This window comes from Pan troglodytes, chromosome 2 (genome assembly GCF_028858775.2).
Source record: "Pan troglodytes isolate AG18354 chromosome 2, NHGRI_mPanTro3-v2.0_pri, whole genome shotgun sequence".
Lineage (NCBI taxonomy): Eukaryota > Metazoa > Chordata > Mammalia > Primates > Hominidae > Pan > Pan troglodytes.
This window is the reverse complement of record NC_086015.1, coordinates 58,135,449-58,151,405: the sequence shown is the minus strand read 5'-3', so window position 1 is coordinate 58,151,405 and position 15,957 is coordinate 58,135,449. Positions and strand designations below refer to the sequence as shown.

General features: G+C 36.5%; 1 long non-coding RNA gene across 1 annotated transcript in view; it reads right to left on the bottom strand.

The window, feature by feature from the left end:
- Positions 1-8,152: 8,152 nt before the first annotated feature.
- The window catches only part of LOC107970472 (uncharacterized), a 48,233-nt gene continuing 40,428 nt past the window's right edge, over positions 8,153-15,957 (bottom strand). The window contains exons 4-5 of the long non-coding RNA XR_001713059.3: positions 15,688-15,789; positions 8,153-8,227 (exon numbers count right to left, since the gene is read on the bottom strand). This is a non-coding gene — a long non-coding RNA (uncharacterized LOC107970472). The remainder of the gene's footprint in view (positions 8,228-15,687; positions 15,790-15,957) is intronic.

Here is a 15,957-nt window from a genome sequence, read left to right as displayed (position 1 = left end):
GCAATATAAGTTGTTGATTGTCACATCTGAAGTAGCTAAGTGTCAAAAGATATCATTTAAAGAATATAAAGTTTATTATTTCATGGCACACTGTTAAACATAAAAGATGGCGTTATTGCCTAAAGTTAGGTGTGGGATGGAAAAAAGGAGGGAGAGAGAGAGAGAGAGTTTTAATCTTATCATAGCTCATTATTTATTATTAAATAGATACTGCTCAAAGAAATAAAGAATTAAGAGTATCATAGAAATTAAAACTAACTATCAGAACAAAAATCCATACCTTCCTAAACATCGAAAGAATTACAGAGAGGAAAAAAAGCAAAAACAAAACAAAACAAAACACAAAAATAGCCCATATACTGAAAGATTTATTCCAAAAAAATACCACATAGACCAAAAACATTAAAATTTTTTTATGGGCTTAATTATTTTTGTTTTGCTTTGTGACAGTCTCGCTGTGTCACCCAGGCTGGAGTGCAGTGGTGAGCTCACAGCTCACTGCAGCCTTGACTTCCCAGGGCTCAAGCAATCCTCTCACCTCAGCCTCCTGAGTAGCTGGGACTATAAGTGCACACCACCATGCCTAACTAATTATTTTATTTTTTATTTTGTAGAGACAGAGTCTCACTTAATTCTCCTTTTTACAAAGAATTTCAAATTGAATACCAAAAAGTAAAGCCTTATTCTATGTTCTATTACAAAGAGCTTACTTTCAACAAGATCATTCACAGAGGAAAAAAAAATAGAAGTGGTAAAGAAAAGCCAAATAAATGCAAACAAAAAGAAAGCAAGAATTGTAATTTTAAATAAGAAACAAGGTAAAGTTACTGCCAAAAAGCATTTAAAAAGACAAAGGAAAACATTTTATGAAACTAAAATGGTGGCTGAAACCTAGATAAGCTTAGGTCAGGAAAATAATAAACTAAAATGATATAATATTTATAAATATTTATTTATCAAATACCATAGAACAACAACATAAAAACTAGAGAAATAGAAACACTATTACTGGGAAAGATGAACTCACCATGGTAGACCCAGTGGACAAAAAATATAAGAATATAGAAGTTCTAAATAACACTATTAATGAGGTAGATCTGATTGATATATTTTTAATACTCTGCCCCAAAAATAGAGAAAATTTATTCTTTTCAAATGCTTGTGTAACACTCACAGAAACTGACTATAAAGAAAACTTCAATAAAGTTCCAAAAATGAACACTATAGACAATATTTTCTGATCATAATGCAAAACAGAAATTGCAAGATTCCTAGGGAATAAAAATATTTTAAGTACTAAATAAAAGGTTATGGGGATGTAGCTAAGGCAGTACTCAGAGGAAAATTCCTATCTTTAAATGTTTATAGCAATAAAAATGATAAAAGACAACCAATGAATAGACATTTGACCCTGAAATTTAGAAAAATGGCAATATAGGAAAGCTCAGTGAAGGAGTAGGTGAAGTTAAAGGCAGAAACTAATGATTAGAAACATTATAAAAAATTATAAAGGAAGCACACATACGCCTACACACAAAACAAAAAACTATAGATCCATCTCACTTATGGTGCTGCAAATCCCCAAATTATATATTAACAAATAGAATCTAGCAACATATTGAAAGAATAACTTATCATGACCAAGTAAGATTGATTCAAAACTTCAAGAATGGTTCAATAGTAGGAAATCTTTTAATATAATTTATCCTGAAATATTATTAATAATTAACTAAGAAAACTAATAAGATTATCTCCATAAATGCTGAAGAGACAGTTGTCAAAATTCAGCAACTATTCTTTTTAAATTTTTGTTATTGTTTGGTTTTTGCTTTTGCAAGTTTATATTTTTGCATATATATTTATAAATATATATACATACACTGAGTTATGTGATGATTACAACCTAGAATACACAACACGACCGAAATTATACATTGAAACTGCATATCTATAATTCATATGATGATGCACATTAATCTTAAATGGCACACTGAATGACAACATTTATCACATCTTCTTTATTAACCACCACGATTTTCTCATTATATCTTAATAGACTATAATACATTTAAATTAAACAATGTGACTTATTATGTTATGAAAATAAACAGTACGATGTTTAAATTTTAAAATAATAATTATTATAATAAAACGGAAAGGTCTTACGAGCCTAAGTGGACGGGCAGTTAAAGATTAAATAAGCTTCAACAAATGTAAAATCATAGTTATAAGGACAGTAATCTATATTACCTTCCCAAGGTATAACTCTCAATTATGATTTGTGACCCAGCAAGGAGATCTTGGATTCTCATTAGTCCCTTAAAGTGTGTCATATTCCCTTCAACCAGGGAGCAACTATTCTTGATTCAAAAAAATACATGATCATATAGGATTCAAAAAAATACTTCCTTAACATAATAGCATGAATGTATCTCAGCTTGAAATGCTTAATGAGGAAACCCCAGAAGCATTCTGATCAAAACTAGTGCAAGATAAGGATGCCAACTAGCTCTTCATCATTTAACATAAAATAACATGCTTACTTGATGTACCTACTTAATGTACTAGTCAATGTAATTTGATAGCAGGAAAAAAAATAAAGAAAACTAAAGTCATAAAATTGGAAAGAGGAGATAAAACTATCATTATTTGAAGATGGTCTAACTGTGTACCTAGAAAATCAAAATGAATCAACTGAAAAACCAGTGTGAGAATTTTAAAAAATACCGTGGTGCTAACTGAATATGTAGAAGTTAATAGCTTTCATGTATACATATATATACCACAACTAGTTAGAAGATGTAATGGAAAAAAATACCTTATATACTGTACTAGTAACAAGAAAGACAAAATGCCTAGAGGCAAACTTAAAAGAAATGTGTAAGAAAAATTTTAAACACCTTTAAAAGACAGAAAAGATGCCCTGAATGAAAGATATCATTATCTTAGATAATATATACATAATATCAGTGATCTCCAAATTAATTTAAACATTTAATATGGTTTAATAAAAATTATCAATAACTGTGCTTTAGAACACACAACTCTAAAGTTCACATGGAAAAAACAACTAACATACTTGGGGAAATCCTGAAAAAGATATATAACAGTGGAAGACTAAGCCTACTATAGGTTCCCCAGTGAACCCCACGCAGCTCCCCACAGCACACATTCACTTTCCTTCTGTGTCCTGATCTAGAAACAGAGTGCCTTGACCACTCTGTGACCTAGCCAGCTGCATGTTCCCTGCAGGCTTGAGCCCAACCAGGTGCCTTGAACATTCTCAGGCACTGATAAAGCTGCTTAGGTTGTTGCTCAAAAACATTGAGAATGTAACTCTTTTGCTAAACATGTAGAAATTAGCCTCAGTCCTGAACCAAATTCCTTAAACGCTCATATAAAACCCCAAACCTGACCCCCTCAAGGCATATGTACCTAGGTAGAACATCCCTTGTCTCACTGTCTGACTCGAGGATTTGCAGCAGACTCCTCTATATGGAAGCTCCCCTAATGAACGCTCTGCACTGATCATCCTAGTATTCCGTCCTTCTTTCTTTGAAATCCCAACTGGCCCCATCTCAGGCAGTCCCTTGTAGGAATTCCCCTGCTACAGCTTTTAGGGTGACTACAGCTATGGATTTGACTTGACAGCACACCTAACAAAATATAAAGCCTCAATAATTTAACCTTGTGATACTGGAACATGAACAAATAATTGGACCAAAAAACAAAAACAAACAGACAACCAGAAGCAGCACAGAAAATCCTGAAATAAACCCAATAAATACTATACAGGCCTTTAATATATGATTAAAGGAGGATCTCAATGAAAATGGAAAAGAACTGTACTTGGTGTTGAGACAATTAGATATCTATTTGGAAAAGTTAAATTTGGGTTTATACCACACCCACATCAGGGTAAATTTCATTTGGATATAAGATTTAAATTTAAAGAAACAATTCCCCTTCCCTAATACACATACCAAAAATACACTAAAAGAAAACATGAGAGAATTTCTTTTAAAACTTGGAATGAGAAACACCTACCTAACTGTGACCTCAAATCTAGAAGTCATAAAAAAGTTAAATTACATAGAGAAGTTTAAATCACATAGAGTACGGTTAATGAAAAATATTTTAAGCAAAGTCAAATGACAACAGACTTCCAGTTATTATTTCAAAAGACTATCACTGTCACTGTAAAAATGGAAACAGGCAGATGTGGTGGCTGACATCAGTAATCCCAGCACTTTTGGGAGGCTCAGACAGGAGGATCCCTTGAGCCCAGGAGTTCAAGGCCTGCCTGGGTAACATAGGGAGACCACATCTCTACAAAAAAATTAAAAATTAGCCATGTGTCACGGCACATCTGTGTGGTGGCACATGCTTGTGGTTCTGGCTACTTGGAAGGCTGAGATGGGAGGATGGCTTGAGCCTGGGAGGTCAAAGCTGCAGTGAGCCGTGATCATACCACTGCACTCCAACCTGGGCAACAGCAAAGACTCTGTTTCAAAAAAAGAGAGAGAGAGAACAAGTTGGAAACCTACGAAACCTTTGGTGGAGAAGCAGGTACAAAAGAAATCCATTCATCATAGATAGAGATAAAAAGAAACTACCTGAACTTTTGATGGCTGCATGAGAACCGGCATGATAGATTAGAATTCTGAGTACACCCATTCATAGAGCAATAGAGCAAGTCTCCGCTCACCTGCTGACTGTCTCCCACAGTCTGCACTGACCACATGGCAGTGGTGTGCTAAAGGCTGGGGATAAGGCAAAGTTGTTGACAAACATCCCTCTATTGCAAACAGGGTCTTCCTCTATGTGCAAAGCAGAGACTTTCCCCAACTACAAGGCAGCAGTCCACCAAAGGCTGGTGTCAGGGCAGATAACTCTGAGAAATACCTTTAAAGCAGCGGCCCCCAACATTTTTGGCACCAGGGACCGGTTTCACGGAAGACAATTTTTTCACGGACCTGTGGGTGGTAGAGTGGTTTTGGGATGAATCTTTTCCACCTCAGATCATCAGGCATTAGTTAGATTTTCATAAGGAGCACATAACCTAGATCCCTCGCATGTGCAGTTCACAATAGGCCTCACACTCCTACGAGAATCTAATACCACCGCCGATCTGACAGGAGGTGGAGCTCAGGTGGTAATGCTCTCTCGCCTGCCACTCACCTCCTGCTGTGTGGCCTGGTTCCTAACAGGCCATGGACTGGGACTAGTCCATGGCCTGGGGGTTGGAGACCCCTACTTTAAAGGACTCCAGGCCTTCATCATGAAAACTGTAGCTACTCTCCTAAGTCTAAAGGTAGGGTAGAAATTCTGAGAGAGCTGAGAGAAATCCCTATGAAGCCTATAAACATTAAAAGAATGGTAATTGGGCTGAGCACAGTGGCTCACGTCTGTAATCACAGCACTTTGGGAGGCCAAGGCAGGCAGATCACTAGGTCAGGAGTTCGAGGCCAGCCTGGCCAACATAGTGAAACCCTGTCTCTACTAAAAATAAAAATAAAAAAAGCCCAGCCTGGTGGCGGGTGCCTGTAATCCTAGCTACTTGAGAGGCTGAGGCAGGAGAATCACTTGAACCTGGGAGGTGGAGGTTGCAGTGATCTGAGATCATGCCACTGCACTCCAGCCTGGACGACAGTGTGAGACTCTGTCTCAAAAAAAAAAAAAAAAAAAGAACAGTAAGTGGATATTATGAAAAACTTTATGCCACCAAATTTGACAATGTAAATTAAATGGACAAATTCCTTGAAAAACACAACTTCGGCCAGGCGCGGTAGCTCACACCTGTAATCCCAGCACTTTGGTAGGCCAAGGCAGGCAGATCACAAGGTCAGGAGCTTGAGACCAGCCTGACCAACATGGTGAAACCCCGTCTCTACTAAAAATACAAAAATTAGCTGGCTGTGGTGGTGTGCGCCTGTAATCCCAGCTACTCAAGAGGCTGAGGCAGGATAATCGCTTGAACCCGGGAGGCAGAGGTTGCAGTGAGCCGAGATTGCGCCACTGCACTCCATCCTAGGCGACAGAGTGAGACTCTGTCTCAAAAAAAAAAAAAAAAAGAAAGAAAGAAAAACGCAACTTCATACAAAATAGAAACAAGAAGAAAAAGAAAATATAAAAACCCTGTATCTATAAAATACATTAAATTTTAATAAAACAAATAAAAACCTCTAGGTTCATGTAGCTTCGCAGTAAATGCTATAAAGATTCAAGAAATAAATAATTATAGACACAAACACTTTAAGAAAATAGAGGAGGAAGAAAAAATTCCAGGCTCATTTGATGAGACCAGCATAACTCTGATACAAAAACCTGACAAGATCATTAAAATAAAAAAAATTACAGATAAATATCCCTTATGAACACAAATGCAAAAACCCTGAACAAAATATTAGCAAGTTGAATCAGCAATATATAAAAAATGGTAATATGACCAAGAGTGATTTTATCTTTTGAAAAATAATAGAAACATAAATTGTTTCATCCTGTGAAAAATCAATGTAATTCACCACATTAACAGAATAAAGGAGAGAGGGAAAAAAAAGTGCGCTCCTCTTAATATATGCAAAATAAAATTGAAAAATTCAATGCAAATTTAAGATTTTTAAAAATAGCTTAAAACTAGGAATAGAAGCGAACTTCCTCAGTTTGATAAAGATCATCTGCCAAAAGCACCTACAGATAGCATCATATTAATGGTGAACCACTGAATAATTTCCCCCTACAACTGGGAATAAGGCAGTATGCCCACTTGTATTTAACTCTGGACTGGAAATCTAAACTAGTCCAATATGGCAAGGAAAAGATTGGAAAGGAAGAAATATAATTTTCATTATTTGCTGACACGATTATGTACATAGAAAATCATGATGACATGATTGTGTACATAGAAAAACTCTGCAGAATCTACCAAAAAAATGTATATTTTTAAAAATCTACTAGAACTAATAAGTGAACTTAGCGAGGTCACAGATACAAAGTCAATATATAAAAAGCAACTGAACTTCTATATATTTGTAACAAACAAAGTGTATTAGTCCGTTCTCACATTGCTATAAAAAGCTACCTGAGGCCGGGCATGGTGGCTTATGCCTGTAATCCCAGCACTTTGGGAGGCCGAGGCGGGCGGATCACGAGGTCAGGAGATCGAGACCATCTTGGCTAACATGGTGAAACCCTGTCTCTACTAAAAATACAAAAAATTAGCCGGGCGTGGTGGCGGGCGCATGTAGTCCCAGCTACTCGGGAGGCTGAGGCAGGAGAATGGCGTGAACCCGAGAGGCGGAGCTTGCAGTGAGCCGAGATGGCGCCACTGCACTCCAGCCTGGACGACAGAGCGAGATTCCGTCTCAAAAGAAAGAAAAGGTACCTGAAACTGGGTAACTTATAAAGAAAAGAGATTTAATTGACTCACAGTTCTGCAGGATACACAGGAAACATGGCTGGGAAGGCCTCAAGAAACTTAGAATCATGGCAGAGGGCAAAGGGCAAGCAGACATGTGTTATACGGCCAGAGAAGGCAGAGAATAGCAAAAGGGGAGGTGCTACACACTTTTAAATAACCAGATCTCATGAGAATTCACTCACTATCATGAGAACGGCATGGGGGAAATAGACCCCCACGATCCAATCACCTCCCGCCCAACCCGTCCTCCAACACTGAGGATTACAATTCAACATGAGATTTGGACATAGATACAAATCCAAATCATATTAAAAAGTGAAATTTAAAAATAGCATAATATTAGCAACAGACACCAAACAGGTAGGATAGACAAAACTTTTATACTGAAAACAACAAAACATTCTTGGGATAAATTAAGTAAGTCCTAATAAATAGAGATATATCATCAATATTGTTAAGATGTCCATTTTCCCAATTTAATTCAACATAAGCCCAAGCAAAATCCCAGGAGTCATTTTTGTGTAAGTTGACAAGGTGATTCTAAAATGCATAGGGAAATATAAAGAACCTAGAGTAGACAAAATGATCTTGAAAAAGAACAAAGTTGGAAGACACATGATTCAACTCTAAAACATATTATAATGCTACAATCATCAAGATAATGTATTGATTTAGGCATAGACATAAAGATAAATAAAATGAATGGAGATCCCAGAAACAGACCCATACTTACCTGGTCAATTGATTTTGAACAAAGAGTCCAAGGTAATTCAACGAAGAAAGAATAATCTTTGTACAATTGTATATCTGTATAAAAAAAAAAAATGAACCTCAACCCTTGCATGAGACTGTCCACAGAAAGTAAATGAAATGGATTATAGATATTAGCTTAAAAGCTGAAGCTATAAAACTTTTAGAAGAAAACATGAGAGAAATATCTTCATCACCCTAGTATAGGCAAAGATTTCTCAGACTAGATATGATAAAAACTAACCAAAAAAAAGATACTGATAATTTGAACTTTATCAAAATTAAAAACATCTGTTCTTTGAAAAACACTGTAAGAAAATAAAAATAAAACAATATTTAATAAAAGACTTGTATCTAGAACATATAAAGAACTCCTACAACTCAATAGTAAGAAAATACACGATTTACAAATGGACAAAAGATTGAACAAACACTTCACAAATGAAAATCTATGGCAAAAAAACAAAAGTGCATGAAATGATTCTTATCATCATTACTTAAGAGGAAAATATGAATTTAAATCCACAATGAGTTATCACTACACACCCCTAGAATAGTTAAAATTAAAAAGCTGGACAATACCAAGTGTTGTGAGGATGTGGAGCAATTAGAACTCTCATGTACCACCAATGGGAGTGTAAAAGAGTACAACCATCTTGAGGAACACTAGAGCAATTTCTTTATACTCATATACCTACCCTATAATCCAGAAATTCCTAGGTATTTACTCAGGAAAAATGAAAACACATGCCTACAAGTTATACACAAATGCTCCTAGTCCCTAACTGAAGACAATCCAACTGTCCATTAACAAGTCTTTGGATAAACATATAGTGGTATATTCATGTAATAGAATACTATTCAGCACTGAAAATGAACTGTTAACACATGAATGAATCCAACAAACAACATGAATGAATCTCAGAAACATTATGCTTGAATGAAAGAAGCAGGGTACAAAACAGTATATACTATAATGATTCTAAAATATGTGAAGTCCAGAAACAAACAAAAACTAATGGTGGCAAATTAGAAAATGCTTGCCCAGTTGAGAGGCATTGGGTAACTGACTAGAAAGGGCACTTTCTGGGGTTATACAAATGTTCCAAATTTTGGTTTAGGTGGTTTTTACACAAGTGAATACCCCTGCCAAAATTTTAAAAACTGAATACTTTAGACATGTGCATTTTATTATGTGAAAATTATGCCTTGATTTTTTAAAATTATGATTAGATTTATCTCTATATATTTGTGCCCAGCAATAATAATATCATTTTCAAGAGGTGCTGATCGATTCCTTTGCATTGTGATAATTGTCTTATTATAACTATCTGTAATTATATGAAGCCTTCATAAATGTGACCAAGTGCAATAATAAAGTTGTAAAACACTTAAAATAGTAACTGGCAGACTGGGGAATATATTTGCAACTCAGCTCTCAAAGGGCTAATGACCCTCATATATAAGAGATCTTAAAAATATATCTTTAAAATACCATAAATTCAACATCCCTTCATAATAAAAACTCTCAACAAATTAGGAAGAAAGCAGTATGGCGATTCCTCAAAAAATTAAAAATAACAGCAGGGCACAGTGGCATGGGCCTGTAATTCTAGCTACTCAGCCGGCTGAGGCAGGAGGACTGCTTGAGCCTAGGAGTTCAAAGCTGTAGTGTACTATGATAGTGCCTGTGAATAGCCACTGCACTCCAGCCTGGGTGACAGAGTAGGACTATATCTCTAAGAAAAAAAAAAATTAAAAATAGAACTACCATATGATCCAGCAATCCCACTACAGGGTATATATCCAAAAGAAATGTAATCAGTATATTGAACAGGTATCTGAACTCCTTTGTTCATTGCAGCACTATTCACACTAGCTGATATATGTAATCTACTTAAATGTCCATCAACAGAAGCATAGATAAAGAAACTATGGTACGTTTATATACATATTATAGTTTACACACACACACACACACACACACACACACACACACAATGGAATACTATTCAGCTATAATAACAAAATGAAATCCTGTCATTTGTGGCAACATGGATGAACCTGGAAAACATTTTTAAACTAAATAAGCTAGGCATAGAAAAATAAGTCCCACAAGGTCTCACTTATACGTGGAGTCTAAAAAGTTGTTCTTATAGAAGTGGAAAGCACAATAGTGGTTAGCAGAGGATGGGGGGATGGGGAGAAGCCGGGGAAGGTGAGAGATTGGTCAATGGGTACAAAGCTATAGTTACATAGGAGGAATAAGTTCTGGTGGTCTGTTGCATAGAAAGATCACTAGAGTTAACAACATTGTATTGTGTATTTCAAAATAGCTAGAAAAGAGGTTTTTGAATGTTCTTATCACAAAGAAATAATACATGACAACAGATGTTAAACTGTCATCATTACATAATTATACATGTATCAAAACATCACATTGTACCCCATAAATACGTACAATTATTATGTGTCAATCATAAATTAAAAAATAAAAATGAAAGTCATAGGACTGTTAAAAGAAAACGTAAATTACCAAATAAAGACTGCTTTACTCTGGGAGTGGAGTGCTTTCATCACAAGTGGATTTCACTCTTAGGTGTAGCCACTTTTTCCTATTTCTGGTTTTATTTTCACATTTAATGGTGGTGTGAAAAAAGGGAACAAAGAAAGAAGGGAGAGAGGAGGAAAAAGAGAGAGATGCATACCTATGCTCAAAGAAAGTACTGGACAGAACTATACAAACATATTAAAAACGGGGTGGAATTATGGGCCTTTTGTTCTCCTAATGGATTATCTGTATTTTTTTTTTACAATGGACACATACCTTCTGCTCATTTATAGGAAATGCTATCATGCAAATGAGAACTATTTCTGGCGAAACTATTATATCTAGAAGTACTTTAAATAATTTTCATGAAGTTCAATTTATGAGTCAAAATTTTATTCCTTCAACAGGCAATGCTTTTATTATTCTTTTATCCCCACCCACAGAACATGGGTGGGGATAAATGAATTAAGAAAGCTTCATGAACTTTTTACATATAAATGCTGCGTCATTTTATATTCTAGTAGCTGATAATATTTTTTAAAGCTCATTTAAATCTACCTAACTTATATTTGGAGTTTTCTTCCACAGTTTTCATCAGACATTGTGCCCATATTGGTTCCTTAAAATAGATGTAGAAGCTGGGGAGGTGGTGCATGCCTGTAATCCCAGTTACTTCAGTGGCTAAGGCGGGAGGATTGCTTGAGCCCAGGAGTTCAAGTTCAGCCTGGACAACATAGCAAGGCTCTGCCTCTAAAAAATAAAAAATAAAAAAAAAACAAAAAGTAAACAGACGTAGTAAAGAAATCCACTGGCAATTTCTATGTCCTTCTCAAAAAGCCTTTGTATTATAAAATCTTCAAATGTGCATAGAAATAGAAGATTGTCTATTTAACCCTGTATAACCATCATGTAGACTTACATTTTGTCATATTTGCTTAGTCTTTAAAAAAAATACAGATTCTAACATTTCATCCCTAAATACTTTAGCAAGCATTTCTAAAATATAAGGATATCTTATAGCCACAAAATCATTTTTACACCTAACAAAATTAACAACAATTTCTTAATATCACCTAATTCTTAGACCATATTCAAATTTCCCCCATTTCTGCCCAAAATGTATTTTATAGTTATTTGTTTGAACTAGGATCCATATAAAGTCCGACTGACCATTTCATTTCTAAATCTAGTCTTTTAAAAATCTAGAATAGTTTCCATCATCACCACTACTTTTTTCTTTCTTCTTCTTCTTTTGCTTTTTAATGTTATTGACTTGTACTTGGTTAACTGTTTCATAAAGTGTTTCCTGGAAATTTAAAGAATGATTTGACAACACCGCCAGAGAACTCACTGTAAAAATAATCATCTCAAAAGAGAAAATCAGACTCATTTTTTAATATCAAAATCTTGCAAATCTCCATCTTGAACATCAATACTATAGTGTGGAGGGGTGGGGCAAGTAGGAATATTAGAAAAATTCCATAAAACTAGCATATTTTAAGAGCTGGGTACAGTGGCTCATGCCTGTAATCCCACCTCCTCTGGAGGCTGAGGCAAGAGAATCACTTGAACCCAGGAATTTGAGTCTGCAGTGAGCTATGATTATACCACTGCACTCCAGCCTGGGTGACAGAGGGTGACCCCGTTGAAAGAAACAAAAAAGGAAAGAGAGAGAGAGAGAGAGAAAGAAAGAAAGAAAGAAAGAAAAGAAAGGAAGGAAGAAAGAAAGAAGAGAAAGAAGGAAGGAAGGAAAGAGAGAGAGAGAAGGAAGGAAGGAAGAGAAAGAAGGAAGGAGAGAGAGAAAAAAGGAAGGAAGGAAGGAAGGAAAGGGTAAAGGAAAGGAAGAAAAAAGAAAAAGGAAAGAAAGAAAAAGAAAGAAAGATAGAAAGAAAGAAAGGCCCTGATTTTAGAAAGCCGCCTTCCCTTTGGAGCCTCTCAACCTGGAAGAGACATCACAATTTCCCTTCTGGCCTGGAGGAACAAAAGCTTAATGTAGCTTGCAGGAAGCCTGACTTCAGCTGGCTTTAACACCCCCAGGAGGAGTTAAAATGTGAAAGAACAGCACTTTGCCTTTTAGGAGGCTCATCTTATCACAGACAACAGAGGTAAGAGAAAACATTTTAAGCTAATGACATTTACTGCTAACCAGATCTGGTTGAAGCAATCCAGTGGACTCCAGTTTGCAGGTCTCATTTGTTAGAAGATTCATTTATCTTAGAATGCTCAACCAAGAGCACCCCACCTTCACATTTCTCTGAGTATTATGCTAGACAATGAATTATTCTCCCAGCTGATTAACTATCTTTAACCCCCCAGGCTGCTATAATATTGTGTGTATGTTAATTCGACTGCATTGCAAATTATCTGACGTTGAACAACAATAATAAAAGAAAGAAATATTAAGCCTAATGGAAGGAATGTTGCTAGGGAGATTTTTATAAGATGGAACCAAGAAAGTCCTTCATGTATAGAAGGAAAATTTCTGAAATCATCCAACATGCAATAATTGAGCATCTGCCAACTGGGTCAGCTGCTGACCCATTTCTATACTGGTCAGTGGGGTCTAGAAAGGGTGAGGCTTTCATTGGCAGGTTTGGGCCACATTCCCACTCCTAAGGTCAGAGGCGAAGTCAACTTCATCCAACTTAAATCTAAGAGTCATGAACAAAGCCTTCCCCAAGGAAAATCAAAAGCAGCTACCAGCAGAAGGGGCAATGAATCCTGGGGCAGCAAAACCAATAGATAGATGGGTATCCATACAGCCAGAGATAAGTGAAGTCAGAAATATCGAAAAGGGGCCATGAGTGTGTGTCCCCTCTGCCTATTAGAATGCTTGGGTCACTAATACTTTTTACTAGTTTTGGTCCTTCCCCAATGGTATCCCAGTCTCTCAGGTCTCTGGGTCCATTGGGTTTGTTGCCTATTGGGGAAGCTTCCTAATATATTTCCTCTCTTGTGCGGGAAAGCCTTGTCTCCAACTAAATGCATTTTTCTAAAGCCCTTAATGGAATGACCTTAATGGAAAGAGTGTTTTAGTTCCAATCCCTGGAAACACATCATAGTTCAGCTATGTCAGCTGTTGAGTCCAGCCTTAGTGGGAGAAATCATGCATTTCTTGATTTTGTTCTTCTAGATGTCAAAAGGCAACATAAAAAACAGTCCTTTAATTTTTCAGTGAAAGATGAAATGAAGGCAGGGAGATTTCAAATCACTAAGCAGATTCGCCTTTCTAGTAAAAAGAGATTCCTCTCAGGGCTTTCCTAGCCCAGCGAGGTTGCTTGGTCCTGCCTTGTGGTTCTTGCCTTCTCCTCCCCTCCTGCAAGCAGCTCAGAAACAGAGGGAAAACTTTGTAAATATGGGCACGAGACAACACCAATCTTCCTCTGGCCCTGCTAGAATCACTTATCAGAGCCTTCTGGAGAGGGACACGTGTGCTAAAAAAGATGCAAGGCAAATATTATGGATAATACTTAAAAAATAAAAGGGAAATGAGTCATGTTGGCAAGTGAATTTATGTTTATACAAAATATTTGTGGAAACATGCTTTCCACTTTGGAGATTCTCCTAATCCATCACCATGACACTAATGTTGCAAGAAGCAAATCCGTCAGACAGTGACCATTACTTTTTAATAGACCACTCCATTTTCAGCAATCATACTAACAAAATCAGGACATAGCCCAGTCTGCTTGCAGGAGATGAAAAATACTTGCAAACACTTCACAAATGCTCCCCTGCACAATGAGGAAGCTTGCTCACAGGTAGTCCAGATGCAGAACAGGACAGGAGTGTCCAGGGAACTCCGCTATGTGGATTCTTCTAGGGCCTGGCCAACATCTGTGTGGTGCCTACACACCCGGTGCCAAGTTTGTTTTTCAGAAAGCTGTTCTCATTTTGTACAGAAAGGCTCTGCTTGAGGACTAGGTGTACGGCCTTTGCTTTCAGATTATATAAGATGTAAAAACACATGATCTGGATCACATAGGCCAAAGTATGATTTTTCTAAAGTGCTTACCAAAGACAAGAAGAAAGAGCCTTAAAAAAAAAAAACCTATCTGATATATTTGTGACTACACCAGAACACAATTCATTCATTCACTCTTTTGACAATTACCTCCTAAATGGTGGGGACTGTGTGTGGTGTTATGAAATATGAATATTTATAAGTCACGGTCCCTGCTCTCAAATGAAAGGGAAAGACACAATTGGCCATGCTAAATATCAGAACTAATTAAGTACAAATAAGAAGCTATAGGAGCATAAAGGAATAAGTGATTTATAAAACTTCATGTGAATTGAGAAAAACTTCAGGGAGGAAATTTTTGGATGCTGACCTTGAAGGATAGCTAGCAATTATTCTTTTATGATGTTGATGATGATGACTTTCTTTTGTTGCCTTATTTAAAAAGCAATATATTCATATCATAGAAAATATACATAAGCTCCCTACTCAAATATAACTACTATTGGTATTCCCAATTTTTTCTAGCAATATGCACTTTTTACAAAAATTCATTCATATTTCATGAGTAGGCTTGTAGCCTGCTTCACCCAGCATGCTTGTGTGTATGAGTGTGCATGCACATACCTAATGTTGTAACAGAAGCTCTCTTATCTGATAGAATTGGATGCACTAGGTCAGTTAAAAAAAATTCAGTCAATGCAAGGAATCATCAGATAGGATAAAAAAACAACACCTGAAATACCTTATTTTAATTTAAAGCCAAGTCCTGTGCTTTCATTCTTCTGCTTTCGAGCCAGCACCTTTTCTCTGGGCACAGCACTGCTGGCAGGTTGTCCTGGCAGCAGTCTTGAGTAAGCCATCTTCCCCATGCACTATGTGTAAAGTTTAGTTTTTAAGTCTTTAACATAAAGGAAGAATTGAGAGTGGCTGGCAGAGTAATGTGACTCCAAAAACCTTCTAAACCTTTACAGTTCTTCTCTGCTCTTTAATTGCCTCACTCACCTAATTCCATGGCATTTTTCAGTGATTACTGTTCAGTGTTTCCAAAGCATTCAGCTCTTCGTAGAAAGATCAGCTCTCTTCATGTTCACTGTCTTATGTCCCCTGTTGACATAGTACCAAAATACATATAAATGGATAATTATAATAAGCAATAGAATTAGTGGCCAGGTACGGTGGCTCACGCCTGTAATCCCAGCACTTTGGGAGGCCGAGGCGGGCAGATCACGAGGTCAGGAGATGGAGACCATCCTGGCTAACACGGTGAAACCC